Source organism: Ovis aries, chromosome 12 (assembly GCF_016772045.2).
Source record: "Ovis aries strain OAR_USU_Benz2616 breed Rambouillet chromosome 12, ARS-UI_Ramb_v3.0, whole genome shotgun sequence".
NCBI lineage: Eukaryota > Metazoa > Chordata > Mammalia > Artiodactyla > Bovidae > Ovis > Ovis aries.
Genome location: NC_056065.1, coordinates 79,858,959 through 79,878,517, shown reverse-complemented (window position 1 = coordinate 79,878,517; position 19,559 = coordinate 79,858,959). Strand labels below are relative to the sequence as shown.

The 19,559-nt window shown below is 58.0% G+C and overlaps 1 protein-coding gene across 1 annotated transcript in view; it reads right to left on the bottom strand.

The window, feature by feature from the left end:
• Nucleotides 1–14,621: 14,621 nt before the first annotated feature.
• The window catches only part of LOC105610032 (basic salivary proline-rich protein 1-like), a 28,305-nt gene continuing 23,367 nt past the window's right edge, over nucleotides 14,622–19,559 (bottom strand). The window contains exons 2-3 of the mRNA XM_060396809.1: nucleotides 19,065–19,340; nucleotides 14,622–15,376 (exon numbers count right to left, since the gene is read on the bottom strand). The gene's annotated coding sequence lies outside the window, so the exon portion shown is untranslated. The remainder of the gene's footprint in view (nucleotides 15,377–19,064; nucleotides 19,341–19,559) is intronic.

Here is a 19,559-nt window from a genome sequence, read left to right as displayed (position 1 = left end):
AGGTTAGCTAAAGCATGACTCATCTGTTTATAATCTGAAATACTATGTCCCTATTAAAAAGGGTGATTCATTGAAGAGTCTGTGTGCCAGGCATTGATGGCACAAAGGCAGCCACAGCAGGGACTCTCCCCTCCTGAGGTCACGAGGGAGCAGGTGTTCTCATCCCCTGATGACTCGAGGGATGAGAGCACTGGAAAGTCCTTTCAAAGTAACACTGCAGCCAAGGACAGAGGCAGCTCGGGAGGCAGGTGCGGGTGGGCTGGGGAAGGCACGGGAGCTCCCCGGGCCAGAGATGGGGCATCCACGCAGAGGGAGCGTCCCGGGCAAAGGCAAAGACGTGGGGATCGGCCCCTTGTGTACAGCAGGACAGGAGCCCAGGCTCCAGGCAGGGCTGGCGGGAAGGGAGGCTGTCAAGGGTGTGGACCCTGGGGTGAGAGGAGCTGCTGAGGGGCTGCGGTGCTTGCAACCTCACTGAGGTTGCTGAGGAGCTGCTGAGGGGTTGAAAGCTCACTGCTGAGGTCAGAGTATGGGAGGTGGACGGGCTACGCTGGAGACAGGGTCAGCAGCCGCTGGCGGCTGCAGTTCCCAGTGAGGGGGAGGCTCCAGCAGAGCAATGGCTGCAGAGGGCAGGGCGGGTGGGCCCAGGGCAGGACAACCTGTGGTGTCTGCTGTGTAGTGGGACTCGGTGATGGGCCTGGGGCCAGAGTCCAGATGACCCAGGTTCTGAGTGAAGGGGTAGGCAGGTGGAAGCCGTTCTTTAGAAGAAAGGACCCCGCTGTACTGCTAGCCTTGTTGGGCCTGACGGCTTGGGGTGTTCAGGAGGGAGATGTGGGCCCAAGATACAGGCTTTAGGGCCACCAGCGCACACACCACAGGTAAAGCTAAGGTGTAGATGCCGCTCAAGCAGAGTGTGTAGAAAGCAGAGGGGAGGGGGTCAAAGGACAGACGGAGGGGGAGACGGCGTGATCTGAGAGGCAGGGAGAAAGCGGGACCGGGGGGGAGGGCGTCTCCAAATGCGGGAGAGCTCAGGTAACTCTTCATCAGCCCAGTGCTCATGGCCTGGAAATGGGGCAGAGGCCAGGGATGCTAAGACTCCATGATATACAGGACAGCCGCCCTGCCCCAAGCAAGACTTATAAGTCTGAAATGTCAATGAACCGAAATTGAGCAACTGGTTTCAGTTCCCGATTGTGAGTCTCAGGTGGCCTGGGGGCTGCCTTTCCCAGTCCCCCGGCTCTTAGAGGATCAGTCCGCCCCTGCCCTCACCCCCTCCCCTCCTCACGTCCACTCCAGGACCTTGCTCCGTTTGCCCGAGAAAATAAAGCATCAGAGGAGACCTCTCAGCCCCTCAGCCCATGGTGTCCGCCACGCCCCAACACGCACCTGTGGCCGCCAGCTTCTCCCCTCCTGGTCCTGTAGGCCCCTCCCTCTCCCTAAATGTTGCCCCTCTTACTTTCTTAGCCCCACGGGCATATACATCTCTTCTATTGACTTCTTTAATTTCTTCCATTTTAGGAGAAGGCCTTCCCTGGTGGCTCAGTAAAGAATCTGCCTGCAGCGCAGGAGACCCGGGTTCGATCCCTGGGTCAGGAAGATCCCCATGGAGAAAGGAATAGCTACCCACTCCACAACTGTTCCCTGGAGAATCCCACGGACAGAGGAGCCGGGAGGGCTGCAGCCCACGGGGTGGCAGAGAGTCTTGAGAGAGCCCAGGTGCTGCCTCTCGCCCCACTCCCTTCCAGGACTCCTGAGCGTTCCCGTGGTCCCCTGGGCCTGCCGGGCGCGGGGCCCCCTTCACCAGGAGCCCGGTTGGTCTCAGGCCTCGCTCGCTGTCTCTGCTCTGGGGAAGCATGACAGGCCCGCCCTCACCTGGCACCTTGAGACCCCCCGCGGCCGCCCCTCCTCGGCCCCCTCCCGGCTGAGTGCAGAGGCAGGGTAGGCGCGGCCTGCCCTGCCCTCTCGCCCCTCGCTGTGAGCTCACTTGGCTCTCGGTGGTCAGACGGCATAGGAGCGCTGACCGGCCCTGAGGTCCAGCCCAGAGTGTCCGGCCGCCCCACAGCCTGTCCACCGGCAACTCCGACTCTCAGTGCTCCCGCACCCTCCTCCCGCACCAGATGGCAACGTCTGCCTTCCGGGCGGTTCTTCGAGCCTTGATTCCTCCCTTTTCTTGCTTCCTGTTCCATCTGGAAGCAGGTCCTGCCTGTGGGCTGCCTGTCCAAATCCCATCCCGAATCTGACCCCGTCACCACCTCCATGGCCTGACCTGCCCACTTGTTCCCCGGAACTGCTCCTCCCCAGTGGTCCCGGCAGTCCCCCAGACCCCTCGCGCTTCCTTCCCCCTCGGAGGGAAAGCTGGGGCCCCCGCCTCGGGTCACGCTCGGCTGTTCTGCCGTCTGCCCCCAGCCTCCTCACTGCCCTGGGGGTGAGTGGACGCTGACCCCCAGAGTCCGCCCGACCCGCCACAGCCTGGCGGTCGCCCGCGCCTCCACTCAGACGTCGAGCCGCCTCCGATCTCCTAGTTGGATCGCAGTGGGCCCCCCAGCCCCACCAGCGCTGCTCACTTGCCCTCTCCTCTGAGAGGACCCGCCACCCGGCTGAGCAGTCAGCTCTTGCTGCTGACATCTGTCCCTGTGAGGGCAGCGTCCATCCCTTCCACCCCCGCCCACCGCGCAGCAGACGCGCAGGATGTGATCTGTCCCCCACTTGAACCCCCACCTCAGACTTCCTGAAGAAATCGATGGCCATTAGCTATCGCCTTTGATCACCGATCGGTGACCTATGACCTTCAGCTCTGATCGGAGGGTAAAATGTTGGCCTCTCTGCTCCTGACTAATTTCCATCTTTCTTCTCCCGGGCTGGACGGGATGTGTGTGTGAGTCAGCTCATCACAGACTTTCCTCCCTGAGGACCTGCAGGGCCTGGGGTTTGTGAGGAAAGGGTATGAAAGTCGGACGGTGGAAGGTACGGGACGCTGGGTAGAGGACCCAGGGCGGGACAGTGGGCACCAGGCATGCTGGTTTGGAGGTCCGGGGCCTGGGAGGGGTCCCGGGCGGGGTCCCAGGCGGGCGCTCCTGGCTGCCTGCCCCCCCTTCCCATCCCACAGCTGCGGCTCCCGCTCCTGCCCATCACCTGGGCCTGTCGTGACGATGAGGTAGATCCTCCTGAGAGCAGCCAGCACAGGGTAGGGGCTGAGAGTCAGAGAGGAGGGTCTGTCCTCATCTGGGAAACGGGCGGGGCCCCCCAGGGCCCGGGGTGCAGATGGGGGAGCCAGGGCCAAGGTCGGCGGCCCCCAGCTCGGGGCTGTCCGCACAGCGTGTCCGGGCGTCCCCACCCGCAGAGCCCCCGCGCCCCCGCGCCCCCCCACCCCCAGTACCGCCGGTGCCCCTCTCCCTGGACTACCGCCCTTCCTGCTGCACCAGGGCTCCGGGGCTGGCCGGGGCTTTCCACCAGACGGTGAGGGAGGGGACCACAGCCAGGAATGTGCCCTTTGCTCAAGCCCACTGGCGGCCTGGCCGGCAGCAGCCCTGCGGGGTGGGTGACGTCAGCCCCGAGGTGCAGGCCTGGCTGGTTTTGCCGCGGGGCCTCGCCTCCCAGGGAGAGGATGACCTCACCCCGAGAGCAGCGAGGCTGGCCAGCCCGGAGCAGAGCCTTCCTGGGGCAACTGGGGGCACGTCCGCAGGGCGGGGGACACAGGGTACCCAGGTCCAGGAGCTGGGCCGTGAGGTGACCTCTGCCTCATTCTCTGCCGCTGCGCTCAGCAGCAGGGCACACGTTGTTCTGTGTGTGTGAGGGGATGCCTGGCAGCTTCATGACGGCAATGCTCAGCCTGCATTTCAGGTGAGCTCGGGCGGACGCTCACTCATCTCACCTTGTCTGAAAAGGGCAGGTCTGCCACTGAACCAAGACGCAGGATGTATACTTTAGAGTATGTTCCCCACCTAAGACCTCAGCCCCCTCTGCGTCCCCTTTAGGTTACGCATGACACAGAAAGGACTTCCCACCCCAGAGTGGACCCAGGAACTGAAGCGACACGCTCAGACTGCCTTGGGGTGGCCCAGCCGCTCAGTCGTGTCCGACTCTGCGACCCCACGGACTGCAGCACACCAGCCTTCCCTGTCCTCCACCATCTGCCTGAGTTTGCTCAGATTCATGTCCATTGAGTCGGTGATGCCATCCAACCATCTCATCCTCTGTTGTCCCCTTCTCCTCCCACCTTCAATCTTTCCCAGCATCAGGGTCTTTTCCACTGAGTCGGCTCTTCACATCAGGTGGCCACAGGATTGGAGTTTCACTTCAGCGTGTCATGAGCAACTTGAAACAGAAAGTTCTCAACTGGGAGAAATAGAATTCTTGTCCTTAAGAGACGTGGTCACCCAGGCAATGTTGCGCAGAAAAGCATTCGGCTGGAGCTCTTTTTTTCTCCATGGCGACTCCATTCACATTAAAATTATGTCCTTTTTCAAAAGAAGATTCCTTGGGATCATTGAAAATTTTAAAAGGGGGCTGCTTTTCAAGATACGTGTGGCTCTTGTGTAAACATTCTTTCTTCAGAAATAGATGTACTGACCGTGAAAATTGGTAAAAGGTCCTCCTCTAGCAAGGCAAATGCGAATTAGAGGTTAGAAAAACAAGATTCTGGACTTAAAGATGTATATACACGTAAATTTAATGAATTATACGTGTATACACACACATTGTACATCACAAATACACACTCATCGTATATTACACGTGCACTTCGGTCATGTGTCTTCATATAGAATGAGCTTCCGCGGTGGCTCAGACGGTAAAGCGTCTGCCTGCAGTCCGGGAGGCCCGGCTTCGATTCCTGGGTCGGGAAGATGCCCTGGAGAAGGAAATGGCAATCCACTCTAGCACTCTTGCATGGAAAATCCCATGGACAGAGGAGCCTGATAGGCCACAGTCCACGGGGTCGCAGCGAGTCGGACACGACTGGTGACTTCACTTTCACTTTCAATCACATCGGGACGTTTCAAGTCTGGACGCTGCCCACCCCCTCCCTGATGGGGAGGCCCCCTCCTTCTGGAAATGCCTTCACTGTTCACACCCAGGCCCAGCCTCGGGGCATCCCAGCCTCAGTCTTCATCTCACAGATCCGGCCCTGAGCTTATCTCCTCCTCTGACTCAGATCCTCTGATACAGGGCACCAGCCACGGGCTTCTGCGTCTTAGCCATGTTGGGCCCAGGCCCCTTGGAGCCTAGGCTTGGGTGCTGCCCTGTCAGACTGGCGGGAGAAAGAGAGCCCTTGGAGGGACGCCCACAGGTGAGTCCTCGGTCAGCTGCCCTGGGCCTTCGCAGGGGCTGCAGCCCCACACTGGGCCCTGGGAACCGCCGGGCGGCCCCTGGCCAATCCCCTGAGGGGCCCCTTGCCCCCCTTCCCTGCGTCCTCTGTGTCCTGTTCCAGCGTGTTTCCTGGCAAAGCAGGTCTAGCTCTGGGCTTGTCCTGAGCAGACGGGGTGAGCAAGGCCTCCACTGTCCCCATCTGACGATCTCCTACCTTAATCACCCCCGAGCAGATGCCCTCAACTGTGACTTATCCTAATGTTTTTCCCTGTAAATAGGCTCCCCTTGACATTATCAGTGAAACAATCCAGACACAGAATGAAAATGCTGAGGGATTCCACCCCTACGAGGTCCCTGGAGGAGTCAAGCTCAGAGAGGCAGAAGGTGAAGGGTGGGGCAGGGCGGGGCGGCCGAGTGTTGATGGGGACAGGGTGTCGGTTCCTGAGATGCTGGTGGTGACGGCTGAGCTGTACACTTTGAAATGGTTGATTTCATTTTGCGAATATTTTTCCACAGTTAAAAACAAACAAAAAAACACAGTTGATGGCATTTTTAAGTGACCCTTAGAAGAGTTTAATTAGATGTGGATTGAGACCTTACAAGAAGACTTTCTTTTTACTTAAAATAATTCAAAAGGAAATCTTTCGTCTCTGGCTACCGCTTTCCTGGAGAACAAGAGCCTGAATTCGTACCTCTTGGAACTTAGAAACGTTTATCCACATCCCACCTCACTCCAGCTGCAGCAAGGTGCCTGCCCACAGCTCGAGACCCTGCCCTTCAAGGGGCAGCCTGGGGGGCCGGGGCACAGACAGTGGAGGTTCTGGCTCTGATCCCAACGCTGCTGCCTGCGGGCTGTGTGATCTCAAGTGAGGGTCCGACCCTGCCTGAGCCTTAGCGTCTTTTGCTGTAAAGCGGAGACGCTGAAGGCTCCTGCCTCATGGAGCTAGCAGGACAGTTAACTGGCGTCAACCACATCTGGGGGGCTTCCTGGGTGCCCTAGTGGTGCAGGACCTGCCCGCCAGGGCTGGAGACGTGCGTGAGAGAGGTGGGTCGGATCCCAGGACCGCGAAGGTCCCCTGGAGGAGAGCCTGATAACCCACTCCAGTGTTCTTGCCTGGAGAGTCCCACGGACAGAGGAGCCTGGCACGTACAGTCCACGGGTTGCTCAGGGCCGGGCGCGACTGAAGCGACCTGGCGCCCAAGCGTGTCAGCCCGTGGTGCACGCGTCTGTCCTGGGGCCGCTTTTGCTGTTGTTATTGGGCAGAAGGCGAGGCCATCTTGGCTCCAGGGAGCCTGCCCTGGCCGCCTCTGCCACTGTCCAGGCTGAGTTAGGCTCTCCTCTGGCTCCCCAGGCTCCTTGGGGCCACCCTGTCGTGACGTTATCCAGGAGCCGTTGCGGGGAGCGGCTGCTGAAGGCGGTTGCTCACGGGGGCCCCCTGGGTCGGCACTGAGGTGGCCAGCAGCCTCGGGGCTGAGCGGAGGGGCCATGTCCCACTGCCCCGTGGCGAGCAGGCCCCAGCCCGCTGCCCACGGCCCCGCGGTGGGCAGGCGCGCGGTGAGCGGCAGCGGAGTTACTGCAGGGACTCCATACCAGGATTCCCGCCCCAGCTGAGGACACAGGACGCGAGGGCCTTCTGCACGCAGCCGCACACTGCTGGGCCGGGGACAGCAGTCGCCCAGGGCGTGGGGATCGCCCGCTGTCCCTTCAGGTCTGGAAGGAAGCTCGGGCCCCCTAGGCTCAGGCGAGCGCGCCCCCGTCTGCCTGCCGCTGAGCGTCCTGCAGCCTGGCCTTCGAGTCGGGCCTCGCTGTCTTCAGATCATCGTCTTGGCGGTCACTCACTACCCGGGTCTTCCCAGGACGGGCCCGAGGGGGTCGTGGCCCTGCCGGTGCCCCTCATGACAGAGAACAAGAAACTAGCTCCGGGGAGTGAGCAGAGACAGGGCAAACCTCGGCAGTTCCTTCCCTGTGAGGCCCCTGGACCAGCCAGTTAGCAGGACAGAAAGCGGGACAGGGGTCCCGGGCGGGGGTGTCTAATGGGGCAGAGTTTCAGCTTAGGAGAGGAGCTGTCCTGGAGATGACGGTGGCCGTGGCTGGACAACAACATGAACACACGTAACGCCACTAAAAGGGGTGAAAATGGTGAATTTTGCGCCGAGTATGAGTGTGTGTGCTAAGCCGCTTCAGTCGTGTCCGACCGTGTTGACCCCATGGACTGGAGCCCTCCAGGCTCCTCTGTCCATGGGATTCTCTAGGCAAGAGTGGGTCACCACGCCCTCCTCCAGGGGACCTTCCTGACCCAGGAATCAAACCCGTGTCTCTTGCGGCTCCTGCATTGCAGGCAGTCTTTGCCATTAAGCCACCGGGGAAGCCCCATGCTGTGTTTGTTGTACCACAATTTGAGGAAATTTAAAACTAGTAACTAATATGTCATAATGCTGTACTAACGTAGTGTGCTAGGGATAGGAGCACGTCATCGCATACGAGTATATAGTATATCTTCGACCCGCACCGAGGGGTCCAGGGAACGCCGAGTTCAGCTGTGGGCTCTCCTCTGCTCGGACCGTCCAAGGCTCCTCATGCAGAGCGCCCTCGAAGTGCCTGGGGCTCCGGGTGCTGGGCTCGCTGTGCTCCCAGCTGTCCCCGGCTCCAGGCCTCCAGCGGCCTGTGTGCTCTGCCCCCAGCCACCCACCCCCATCCCGCCCTTGTTAGCATCTGCTGCACGGGGTCTGGGCACATTCCTCTGGCCCAGGGTCTGTCTTCCCGCTGGGATGGGGGCAGGGGCAGGCGGGACCTGGAGGCCTTGGCGGCGGCGCCCACTGCGTCGGGGTCGAGTTTCCCAGGCGTGTTACCCGCAGTGGCCCTGCCAGGTGGTGGAGGTGGCCCCACTTTTCCTACAAGTCTGCTGAGGCCCTTTCAGACGCCCCCAGTCCCCTGCCCTCTACCCCATCCCATTGGGGAAACAAACCGATGACCCCTCCTCTCCGCTGAGCAGCCCCAGGACCACCTCTGGCCAGTGACTTAGCCCCTGCCCAGGGACAGCCCCAGGGGAGGGCAAGGGGATCCATGGGACAACGGGGCAACGGGGCCCCCGGAGGCTCGTGCGGAGCCCCTTGGCGGGGCGGTCCCGGCCCCAGCGAGGGCCGAGCAGAGACCAGGGCGCCTTTGTCCTCCACCCGCCCCACATCCTTCCTTCCCGTAAGTGCTGGGCCCTGGCCGGCTGGCGGGGAGCCAGGCGCACCTGTAGGACCGGTTGGGCGGAGACCTGGGGGCGTGGGCTCAGGACTGGCGGTGACTCAGGCCCGCGCTCCGCCCAGGCTGCCCTGGGCCAGGGATTCTGCGTCCCGGAGGAAGGGACTCTTCCCGGGGGCTGCGTGGGCCGGAGGGTCAGGAGGGCGCGGCCCGGCCCGTCCTCAGTGGGGTTTCCTGGGGAACCGAGGTCAGGGAGACACAGCATCGGGCGGGGGTGGGAGCCCCTCGCCCCACGCTGAGGCCCCGCAGGCCCGGGAGCCCTGGGCGCGGCGAGGGGCGGGCGCGCGCGGGGCCGCTGCAGGGGACCCGCGAGGAGACTCGGCGTCCCCGGGGCTTGCGTCTGGCCGTGCGGGAGGGCCAGGCGCTGGGAGCCGTGACTCAGGGGGAAGGCTCTCTGCCCGACCTCCGTCTCCGGGACCGCGACCCCCAGACCGCCGCGGGGCGGGGCGCGGGTCTGCAGCCCGCCCTCCCCCGGGGCTCTCCGCCCAGCCCCCTGCGGCCCCCGACTGCCCGACCGGCTCCCCGGCTCTCTCTGCCCCTCGGCTTCTCCGCCTGTCGGAATAGACGGCCCTGGAGCCGGCAGAAGGGAGGGGAGGGGTGTTAGCTCGTCTGACTCTGCGCCCTCGCCCCCACGCCCGAGTCCGCGGCCCTCTCTGCGCCTCTGAGGGGGCTGAGGACCCTTGCGGTCCCTGGCGTGAGTCAGCAGGTCCGCTCAGGTGAAGAGCTGCATAGCCTCTTCAGCTGTTTGTGCTGAAGGACCAGTTTGGTTTTGCTTGACTTTGTTTTGATTTGATTTTCCAATCTAGCGCTTTTGCAAAACAACAAGAACGAAGACTAGAAAATGAGGAGGAAGGAGGGCCACCTGTGCCTCACTGCCGCACTAGCTGCTCTCCTGCCCGGCTGTTACCTGCGTTTCTATGGGCAGTCAGAAAGCCGGGTGTTTTTTTTTTTTTTTGTCTGCACCCCCTCCGGATAGAAAGTTACTTGTCAAACTGCTATAAAAGTTTCTAAACAGGGGCCCGCACTGGTCTCTGGACCACATCCAGAGGAGGAGGAGGGCGAGCCTGGAGACCCTGCTCAGGGCTGGCTCACTGCGGGGAGGCCAGTCTCCCCGCACCCCTGCGCCTGGGGAGGGGGCTTGGGCGTGGGCAGAGGGCTGGGGTGCTTAGCGCAGGCACCACCTGGACTCTAAACTCTCCAGTCTCTGGGGCATGGTGGGCGGGGCCCAGGTGGTCAGGCTGCCCCTGAGGTGCAGCTGTGGGCGCCGCTGCCCATGGCCCTCTGGCAGGGAGGACCCCACTTCGCCTCTAGAGGAGCCCCATCAAGGGCGGGTGGGCGGGGGCCTCACCCAGGGGGCCTGGGGATGGCAGGGAAGGCCTTCTGCTTCTCTGAACGCAGCTTGGGCAGCGCAAAGGGTGTGCCTTCTTGCTCACTGACGTTCAAGAGATATTTTTTAAAAGCAGCCAGAAACAGGCGTGTGCGGGAGAACGCTTTATAAACAAGGAAACCACCCAAGTGTTGGGCCGACCAGGCCCCGGGGAACCTGCAGTCACCTCCTCAGTGTACTTGACCATTCGGTCTTCACTGCTGGTATACGCTCTCTGCTGGGGTCCTGGCGAGGAAGCCTAAGCAGGGACCTGCAGGCCCCACCATCAGGAGGTCCCCGGGCGCTGGGTGCTCCCCCGGGAGCTTGGAGGGGTGATGCAGGCAGCCCCCGAGGCTTCCTGGAAGAGGTGGTCTCCCTAGGGGCTGTCAGCTGAGCCACGCGGCCTCCTCTCCGTGGACTGTCACGCGGGTGGTACCCGAGCTGGGCAGAGCGCCTGATGGCAACCCTCAGGCTGTCCGAGATGCAGGGCTGGGAGGAAAGGTCAGAACAAGCTGGTCACAGCGGACAGTCCATGACGCAGTGCTGCTTATGCAGGGCTTAGGCTGGTCTCTGCCGTGTCAAGAGTCACCTGATGCTGGGGGGTGGGGGGGAGGGTCTCCTCAAGCCCAGAGCTTCCCTGCCCCTCATCACAGTTCTGTCCTGAGCTAACCCCGAGCAGAGGAAGCTTCCCGCCAGACCCTCCCTGAGGGACCGAGTCACGTCTCCAGATCGTCTCATCTCAGCAGAGGCGGTGAGGTCCGTCCAGCCCCACGCAGGCGCTGAGCAGCAAGGGGGGTACCCTCGCCAGGGGGCTAATGGCCGTTACCTCCAGGGGCGAGCTTTGAGATGAGTGCTCGCGTCTCTTTGCTCTCTGGGCACAGTCTGAATGTGCAGCGGCCACCTAGTACTTGGTAAAAGCAGCAGCTTCACCGGGATCAACGCCCATGACATTAAGCACAGCCCTTTAAACTGGACAGAGCGGCGCGTTCCAGTAACCTCACTCGGCTGTGCAGCCATCCCCACATCTGGTTTCAGGGCATTTTATCCCAAAGGAAGTCTGCTGCCTCCAGCGGTCACACCCCACTCCCCCCGCCCCCCAGGACTGCCCGTCTGCCCTCGGTCTGCGTGACTCTGCCTGTTCTGGGCATTTCCTTCTCTGTGGCCTTCATGACCGGCTTCTCGCATCTCTCCAAGGTTCATCCAACTTGTACATACTCCGTTCCTTTTTATTTCCTTATATATTTTGTCATATTCCTATTGTATTATTTATTGAAATATCAAGTAATAATTTAGAGCGTCTGCTACCATTACAGATGTTTTACTGAACCCAGCAGGGCCTAAGTTTGCTGTCAGTGTGGGGAAGGTATGTACACGGTTAGCGTCGCTTGTGTCTCAAAAGTGTTTCTATCGAGCGACTCTCGTGTGACAATGGGACACGTGGAAAGCCTCTGTGCTGTTAGGCGCCTTGTGGTCGAGGCAGAAAGAGTCGCGTAATAAGCAGGGACACTGGGTAGTTTGGGGGTGACGAGCCCTGAGGAGCAGACGGCAGCACAGACTGGGGCGTGCCGGCCAAGGCCTCTCTGGAGCGGTGAAAGTCAAGCCAGGACTTGTCTGGGAGCCAGAGCTCCGGGAGGGGGAGGGGGCCTCGAGTGAGAAGACGAAGCCCTGTGCTAAAGCCAGAGGGTGCCCGGCGTGCGCAGGGCCCTGCAGGCGGAGCTGATGTGACGGTGCACGGGGCATTGGCAGCTGTAGGCTCAGAGGTCACACAGCGGGGGGACCCGGCCCAGCGACTGGGATCACCGCTGCACTGCCGAAACGCTTCCCCAGCCCAGGGGCCCAGGTCAGGAGGGCGGGGCTGGCACTGGGCCGAGACTCAGGTGCGCCTGGCAAGTGTGGACAGGCCCCGAGCGGCTGGACAGAGCCCCAAGCAGTGAGTCCTGGAAAGGGGAAGGGAGGCAGGCAGGGATTCTGTGTCCATAGCAACCAGCCTCGCCCGCCTCTCCTGGTGACCTAGGACCGTCCGTCTGGTGCTCAGGGCCGCCCCGGCTCCCTGCGGGCTGGGGTGTGGCCTTGGCCTCGCAGCGACTAGGGCAGCTGTGTAACCGAGCGCGCTGCATGTGGGCGGCCTGGCGGTGTGGCCCACAGCCAGGGCGAGGGGGGTGCATGCAGGGCGGCCGCTGGGCAAACAGACTCCAGTCACGCACCCAGTGGGGCTGAGCAGGACTGTCCCCGGCAGAGCACCCAGGCCCCTGTGGAGGCAGGGCTGGTCACACCGCGCTAACCCAGTGGCCCGCTCGGCCTGCTCAGCGTTATCCTGAGACAGGAGGGTGGTGGACGAGATGAGAGCAGATGGCCAGGGACCCTGTGGTCCTCCCTGGAAACGCGTCCTGGGGACGAGGGTAGGGGAAGAGCCGGTGAAACCGCCTGTGCCGCTCTCCTTCCCCTAAGTCCTCCAGCTGGAGAGAGAGGCTCCTCTAAACTCACAAGGAATGAGTGTGTGGAAGGGCCGATGGTCAGGTGTGGGCTTTGGGAAGTGCCCCCCCGCCGAAGAGTTCAACCCTGGAGGGAAGTCGGAGCTCGGTGACTGGCCTTCCTTGGCCAGGGGAGCGGAGCACAGGCTGAACGCAGACCCTGCGGCATTTGGATCCAACCAGGGACAAGTTCTGGAGAAGGCAAAGGCACCCCACTCCAGTACTCTTGCCTGGAGAATCCCATGGACGGAGGAGCCTGGTGGGCTGCAGTCCATGGGATTGCGAAGAGTCGGACACGACCGAGCGACTTCACTTTCCCTTTTCACTTTCATGCGTTGGAGAAGGAAATGGCAACCCACTCCAGTGTTGTTGCCAGGAGAGTCCCAGGGACGGGGCAGCCCTCATGGGCTGCCGTCTATGGGGTCACACAGAGTTCACACACACTGAAATGACTTGGCAGCAGCAGCAGGGACGAGTTCACAGTCCCTCAGTAAACTCGAGAACAGCACTCACGTGTGTGTGAGACACAGATGCGTCAGGAGTCGGTTCCACCGGAGTGGGGCTTGGAGTCCAGTGACATTAAGTCTCAGGCAATAAATTCACTCACCTGTACTTGCCTCCTTCTCAATCGCTGTCTCTCTCTCTCTCTTTCTCCTCTCTCCTCTGATCCTCCCACCCACCCACCCACCCACCCATCCATCCACTCACCCACCCATCCATCCATCCATCCACACACCCACCCACCCATCCATCCATCCATCCACTCACCCACCCACCCACCCATCCATCCATCCACACACCCACCCATCCACTCACCCACCCACCCATCCATCCATCCATCCACCCACCCACCCACCCATCCATCCATCCATCCATCCACCCACCCACCCACCCATCCATCCATCCATCCACCCACCCACCCATCCACTCACCCACCCACCCATCCATCCATCCACTCACCCGCCCATCCACGCTTCCACCCATCCATTCACCCACCCACCCTTATCCCGTCTGGTCACCTCTGCCCTCTGTGACTCTCCCCGGCCCCCCAAACCCTCTGAGAGCTGCGGCCTGGTATCAGCCCTCCCGCCCGCAGGGACAGCAGCAGGGCAGACAGGCGTCTCTCCCATCTCAGGAGCTGCCAAGTCCGCCTGATTGCTGAGGCCAAATGCAAAGAATTAGCCTGGATTCTTCTGCGCCCTCACACCTCATATTAATCCACTGGAAGTTTCTATCACACTTCAGAACCGTTCCAAACATTCCTAGTTCTCTCCGCTGCTCCTCTGACACCCCAGCCCTCACCACACACCTGCCCACTCACTACCTCAGCCTTCACCAGAGTTCCTGCTCCCTCACCTGGGCCCTCCGCAAACCTTCTGCAGAGAAGCCGGCATCTATGACCAGTCGTTGGAATGTAGCTGAGGTACTGACACCGCGCTGCATGGTACACAGGGGGTGTGCGCAGGCGCGGCGCAGGGACTCTGTCATAAACACGCTTTCTTTCCAGACTCTTCTCCGCTACAGCTCATTGCGAGATGCTGAGTAGTTCCCTGCCCATAAAGTGGGTCTTTGTGGCACGTCTGTTCTATGCGTAGTAGTTTGTGTCTGTCAGTTCCATGCCCCTCTTTTGTCCCCTCCCCCTCTTTAGTAGCTATAGGTTTGTTTCTGCGGCTGTGAGTCTGCTGCTGTTTTGGAAATATAAAACTCTCTTTTGAAAGAAAAAAGTTTCTGTCTTGAATCCTGTTGCTGCTGCCGCTTGTCACTCACTCGGCTCCAACTCTTTGCAGCCCCATGAACTGTAGCCCGCCAGGCTCCTCTGTCCGTGGGATTTCCCCAGGCAAGAGTGGGTTGCCATTTCCTTTGCCAGGGGATTTTCCTGACCCAGGGATTGAATGAGCATCTCCTGCCTTGCAGGCAGGCTCTTTACCACTGAGCCACGCAGGAAGTCCCATGCAGAATTCTATGCCTAGCCAAATCATCTACTAAGTGTAAGAGTGGGATGTACGTTTACGATTTTTAGTGATCCCCAAAAAGCTGTCTCCCACATTTTCTTCTCAGAAAGCTACTGGGGACGTCCCCGGTGGCCCAGTTGTTGGACTTCACCTTCGAAGGCCGGGGGTGTGGGTTCTATCCCTAAGACCCGTGTGCCTCACGGCCAAAAACCCTGAAGATCACAGAAGCAATATTGTAGCAAATTCAATAAAGACATTAAAAATGATTCACATTTTAAAAATCTTTAAAAATGGTTTTGCTTTTTTTATTTTTTAAAGAAACTTATAAGGAGATGTATCCACCCCCGCCCCCGGACGGTCTGGACCCCTTTTGGTTGCTGGTCATTTGGCTGTGGCCCCCTCTCTGTATGTCAGGGGCGCTGGCGAGGCCTCTGCAACCTGGCGTCCTGAAGGTTAGCTATGTGATGACTTCTGTTTGCAAACTCTCTCAGAGTTTGCCCTTTGCACTCGGAAACTGAAGGCTGCTTCAGCTCCATTTGGGGGTTTTCTGAGCTCTTTCCAAGAGGGTTTCCTTCCTCCTGTTTCCTCTCTTCTGCCTTCCAAGAACCCCTGGTTTTCAGAAGTTTAACTCTCCAGGACTGATTCCCTGATTTTCCTACTTTTTTCTCTCATATTTTCATCACATTGTCTTTTTTTGTGTGTGTGAAGGGGGTGAAGTAGAAAAGAGTATCTTTACTTGCTTTGCCAAGGCTGAGGGGCCCCAGAGGGCGAATGCCCTCAAAACCGTGTGTCCAGACCTGGAGGGAGCCGTCGCGGCTCGAGGCCTGTGTGGTCAGCCCGGGCTCATTGTGCTGATGGGCTGGCGGCACGGCGAGTGGGGGTCAGCGTCACCAGCCTTCCGGTTTCAGTTAAGTCTAGGCTCTACATGCTTGCGGGCAGCAGATACGGAACTTCTTCCACCTGGTGGGGGTTCAGCATCTGTGTCTGGGCATCCTGACTCTCAGGTTCTTGATGTCTCATTGCAGAAAGAAGTCTGTGAGGGACAAAGCGACAAGCGAGACGTGGATCCACTTAGAGAGAAGCACCCTCCGCAGACAGTGTGGGCCGTCTCAGAAGGAGAGGGGGGCCACATTGCGCTTCAGCTCTACTTTCTGGAAGATTCTCTCAGCTTTATTTTCTGTCTATTGAGCTTATCATTTCCGCTTTCCTGTGCCTAATTTCCAAGAGCACTTTTACGTCTTACAAGGGCTCCTTTTCCATGACACTCTGTTCCCGTGTGCTTTTCCTCTATCGCTGCATAACAAACTATTTCAAAACTTAGAAATTTAAAAAAATAGTAAACTTTAGCTTTCTCACAAATCCTAGGGGTCAGGAGTCCTGGTGGGGCCTGCCTGGGTGGGCTCACACTGGGCCCTCTCGTGCGGTTTCAGCCTAGATGTTGGCCAGAGGCTTGATGGGGCTGGAAGACGCACTGACCACATTCCATTCTCACACGCTGGGCTGCTTCTGACCGCTCACTCTGCTGTCTTTGGACACAGAGATCAGCTGAAAGAACTCCCAACGGCCGAGGCTGGGCCATCTGAACAACGAGGTAAATACAGCAGGGTCAGCACACAGCCCAGTGCGCTGAGCAACGGCCACACGCCTGTAGACAGAGTGCCCGGAGAACTATGGACGGACGTCCGTGACACTGTACAGGAGGCAGTGATCAAGACCATCCCCAAGAAAAAGAAATGCAAAAAGGCAAAATGGTTGTTGGAGGAGGCCTTAGAAATAGTTGAGAAAAGAAGAGAAGTGAAAGGCAAAGGAGAAGAGGAAAGATATACCCATTTGAGTACAGAGTTCTAAAGAATAACAAGGAGAGATAGGAAAGCCTTCCTAGGCGATTAATGCAAAGATAGAGGAAAATAATAGAATGGGAAGGACTAGAGATCTCTTCAGGAAAATTACAGATACCAAAGGAACATTTCATGCAAAGATGGGCTCGATAAAGGACAGAAATGGTATGGACCTAACAGAAGCAGAAGATATTAAGAAGAGGTGGCAAGAATACACAGAGGAACTGTACAAAAAAGATCTCCATGACCCAGATAATCACAATGGTATGATCACTCACCTAGAGCCAGACATCCTGGAAAGTGAAGTCAAGTGGGCCTTAGCAAGTATCACTATGAACAAAGCTAGTGGAGGTGATGGAATTCCAATTGAGCTGTTTCAAATCCTAAAAGATGATGCTGTAAAAGTGCTGTGCTCAATATGCCAGCAAATGTGGAAAACTCAGCAGTGGCCACAGGACTGGAAAAGGTCAGTTTTCATTCCAATCCCAAAGAAAGGCAATGCCAAAGAATGCTCAAACTACCACACAATTGCACTCATCTCACATGCTAGTAAAGTAATGCTCAAAATCCTCCAAGCCGGGCTTTAACAGTGAACTTCCAGATGGTCAAGCAAGATTTAGAAAAGGCAGAGGAACCAGAGATCAAATTGCCAACATTTGTTGGATCATCAAAAAAGTGAGAGAGTTCCACAAAAACATCTATTTCTGCTTTATTGACTATGCCAAAGCCTTTGACTGAGTGGATCACAATAAATCATGGAAAATTCTTCAAGAGATGGCAATACCAGACCACTTGACCTGCCTCCTAAGAAATCTTTATGCAGATCAAGAAGCAACAGTTAGAACTGGACATGGAACAACAGACTGGTTCCAAATAGGGAAAGGAGTATGTCAAGGCTGTATATTGTCACCCTGCTTATTTAACTTATATGCAGAGCACATCATGAGAAACGCTGGGCTAGAAGAAGCACAAGCTGGAATCAAGATTGCCGGGGGAAATATCAACAACCTCAGATATGCAGATGGCACCACCCTTATGGCAGAAAGTGAAGAGGAACTAAAAGCCTCTTGATGAAAGTGAAAGAGGAGAGTAAAAAAGTTGGCTTAAAGCTCAACATTCAGAAAACTAAGATCATGGCATCTGGTCCCATTGCTTCATGGGAAATAGATGGGGAAACAATGGAAACAGTGACTGACTATTTCTTTGGGCTCCAAAGTCACTGCAGATGGTGACTGCAGCCATGAAATTAAAAGACGCTTACTCCTTGGAAGAAAAGTTATGACCACCCTGAAAAAAAAAAAAAAGAGAGAGAGAGACATTACTTTGCCAATAAAGTCATCTAGTCAAAGCTATGGTTTTTCCAGTAGCCATCTATGGATGTGAAAGTTGGGCTATAAAGAAAGCTGAGCACCGAAGAACTAAAGCTTTTGAACTGTGGTGCTGGAGAAGACTCTTGAGAGTCCCTTGGACTGCAAGGAGATCCAACCAGTCCATCCTAAAGGAAATCAACCCTGAATATTCATTGGAAGGACTGATGCTGAAGCTGAAATTCCAATACTTTGGCCAGTGACTCATTTGAAAAGACCCTGATGCTGGGAAAGATAGAAGTCAGGAGGAGAAGGGGACGACAGAGGATGAGATGGTTGGATGGCATCACCCACTCGATGGATATGAGTAAACTTCAGGAGTTGGTGATGGACAGGGAAGCCTGGCGTGCTGCAGTCCATGGGGTCACAAAGAGTCGGACACGACTGAGTAACTGAATTGAACTGAACTGATTCTGCAATAAGTAAATGCTGCCCCATTGGATGGCTCTCGACACCCAGCCCTCCTTTCAACCATGTTTGTATTGCATGAGAAACATCAGCAAACCACAACTGAGGAGCCTTTTCCAGGATATCTCACCGGCAGTCTCACACTGCCAAGGCTGTCGAAAGCAAGGAAAGCCTGGGACTCCCCTGGTCTCCAGCAGTTATGAGTCAACCTCCCAATGCGAGGGGCACAGGTTCGATTCCGGGTCAGAGAAATAAGATCTTACATGTCACTAGGAAACTAAGCCTGAGGGCTGCAACCACTGAGCCCAGGTGCTCCAACGAGAGAGAAGCCCACAGACGACTGTGCAGGACGCAGTGAGGACCCTTCAGGCCATGGCTAAGCCCTGGTCAGCCAACATGAAGCCGGTCAGGCGCGCTCCACAGCGAGAGGAGTCCTCTAGGGGAGAGCCCACACAGTGCTGCTGGGGAGCAGCCCCCGCTCACGACAGCCAGGGAAAGCCCTCGCGCGGCAGTGGAGGCCCAGCACGGCCAGAAACAGGGAAGCAAGGTGACACAGCCGTTAAAGCAAACAGCAGCAAAGCGAGGAAGTCTGGGAAAATGGTGCAGCCAAGGGGAGTCTGAGAAGACGTGACACCTATAGGTCACGCGGCCCCTGGACGGGATCTGGGAGCAGGAAAAAGGACGTTAGGTAAAGACTAAGGGTGCCTGCATTCAGCGTGGACGGTGTGAGCTGCGGAGGGCGGGCTCACACTCCCTGACACGCGCACCAAACGTGACCTAAGGTGCTGCTGAGGGACGTGACGAACTTGGGAGGATCCCTCATTTTTCTAGAAAGTTAACATTATTCTAAACTCCACCCCTAGGCAAAAGTTTATTCTAAGAAAACGGTAAGCCCACAGCATTCTTTCCACTTAACACCCCCACAGCTTCCTATCGCACTCGAAATCAGAATCTTTAGCCTGACCCAGAGTGGCTGGGGCTTCCCAGGGCTCCCTGGGCAGGTCCTGCCGGGTCCTGCGGGGAGCCTGGCATCAACTGTTCCTCTGCCTTCCCATCTTCCCGCTCTCAGTTTAAACATCACCTTCTTAGGCATCCCGGACGTCCTCACCTAAGTAGATGTCAGGACTTCCGAGGTGGTCCAGGGGCTAAGACGCTGTGCCAGCAAAGCAGGGGCCCGGGTTCCATCCCTGGTCAGGGCACCAGGGCCCGCATGTGGCGGCTAAAGATCCCACACGCAGCACTGAGACCCGCCGGGGCCAAACACAGGAGTCAGGGGCCACCGGTCCCTGCCCGGGCTCTCAGCCCTGCTGACTCCTAATTCCTGCCTGACGTCCTTGTTCTGCTTGTCTGCTGTCTGCGAGACCAGGGCCTTAATCTCCAGAACCTAGGAATCGGGCAGGAAGGGCATTCAGTTAGTATTTGTTGAATGAAAACAGGATTTCCCAACGTTCTGTCTTCAGAGCCTGTTGCTCTGTTTTGTTTAGAAAACACGCTCGCTCAGCCCCGCTCACTGGGTGATCGGTCACTCCCTGTTACTGCCCTGTCTTCTTGGTCATCTTGTGATGTTGCCTGGTCAGTGGCTGACAGAGTTGTAGTTGTCTTG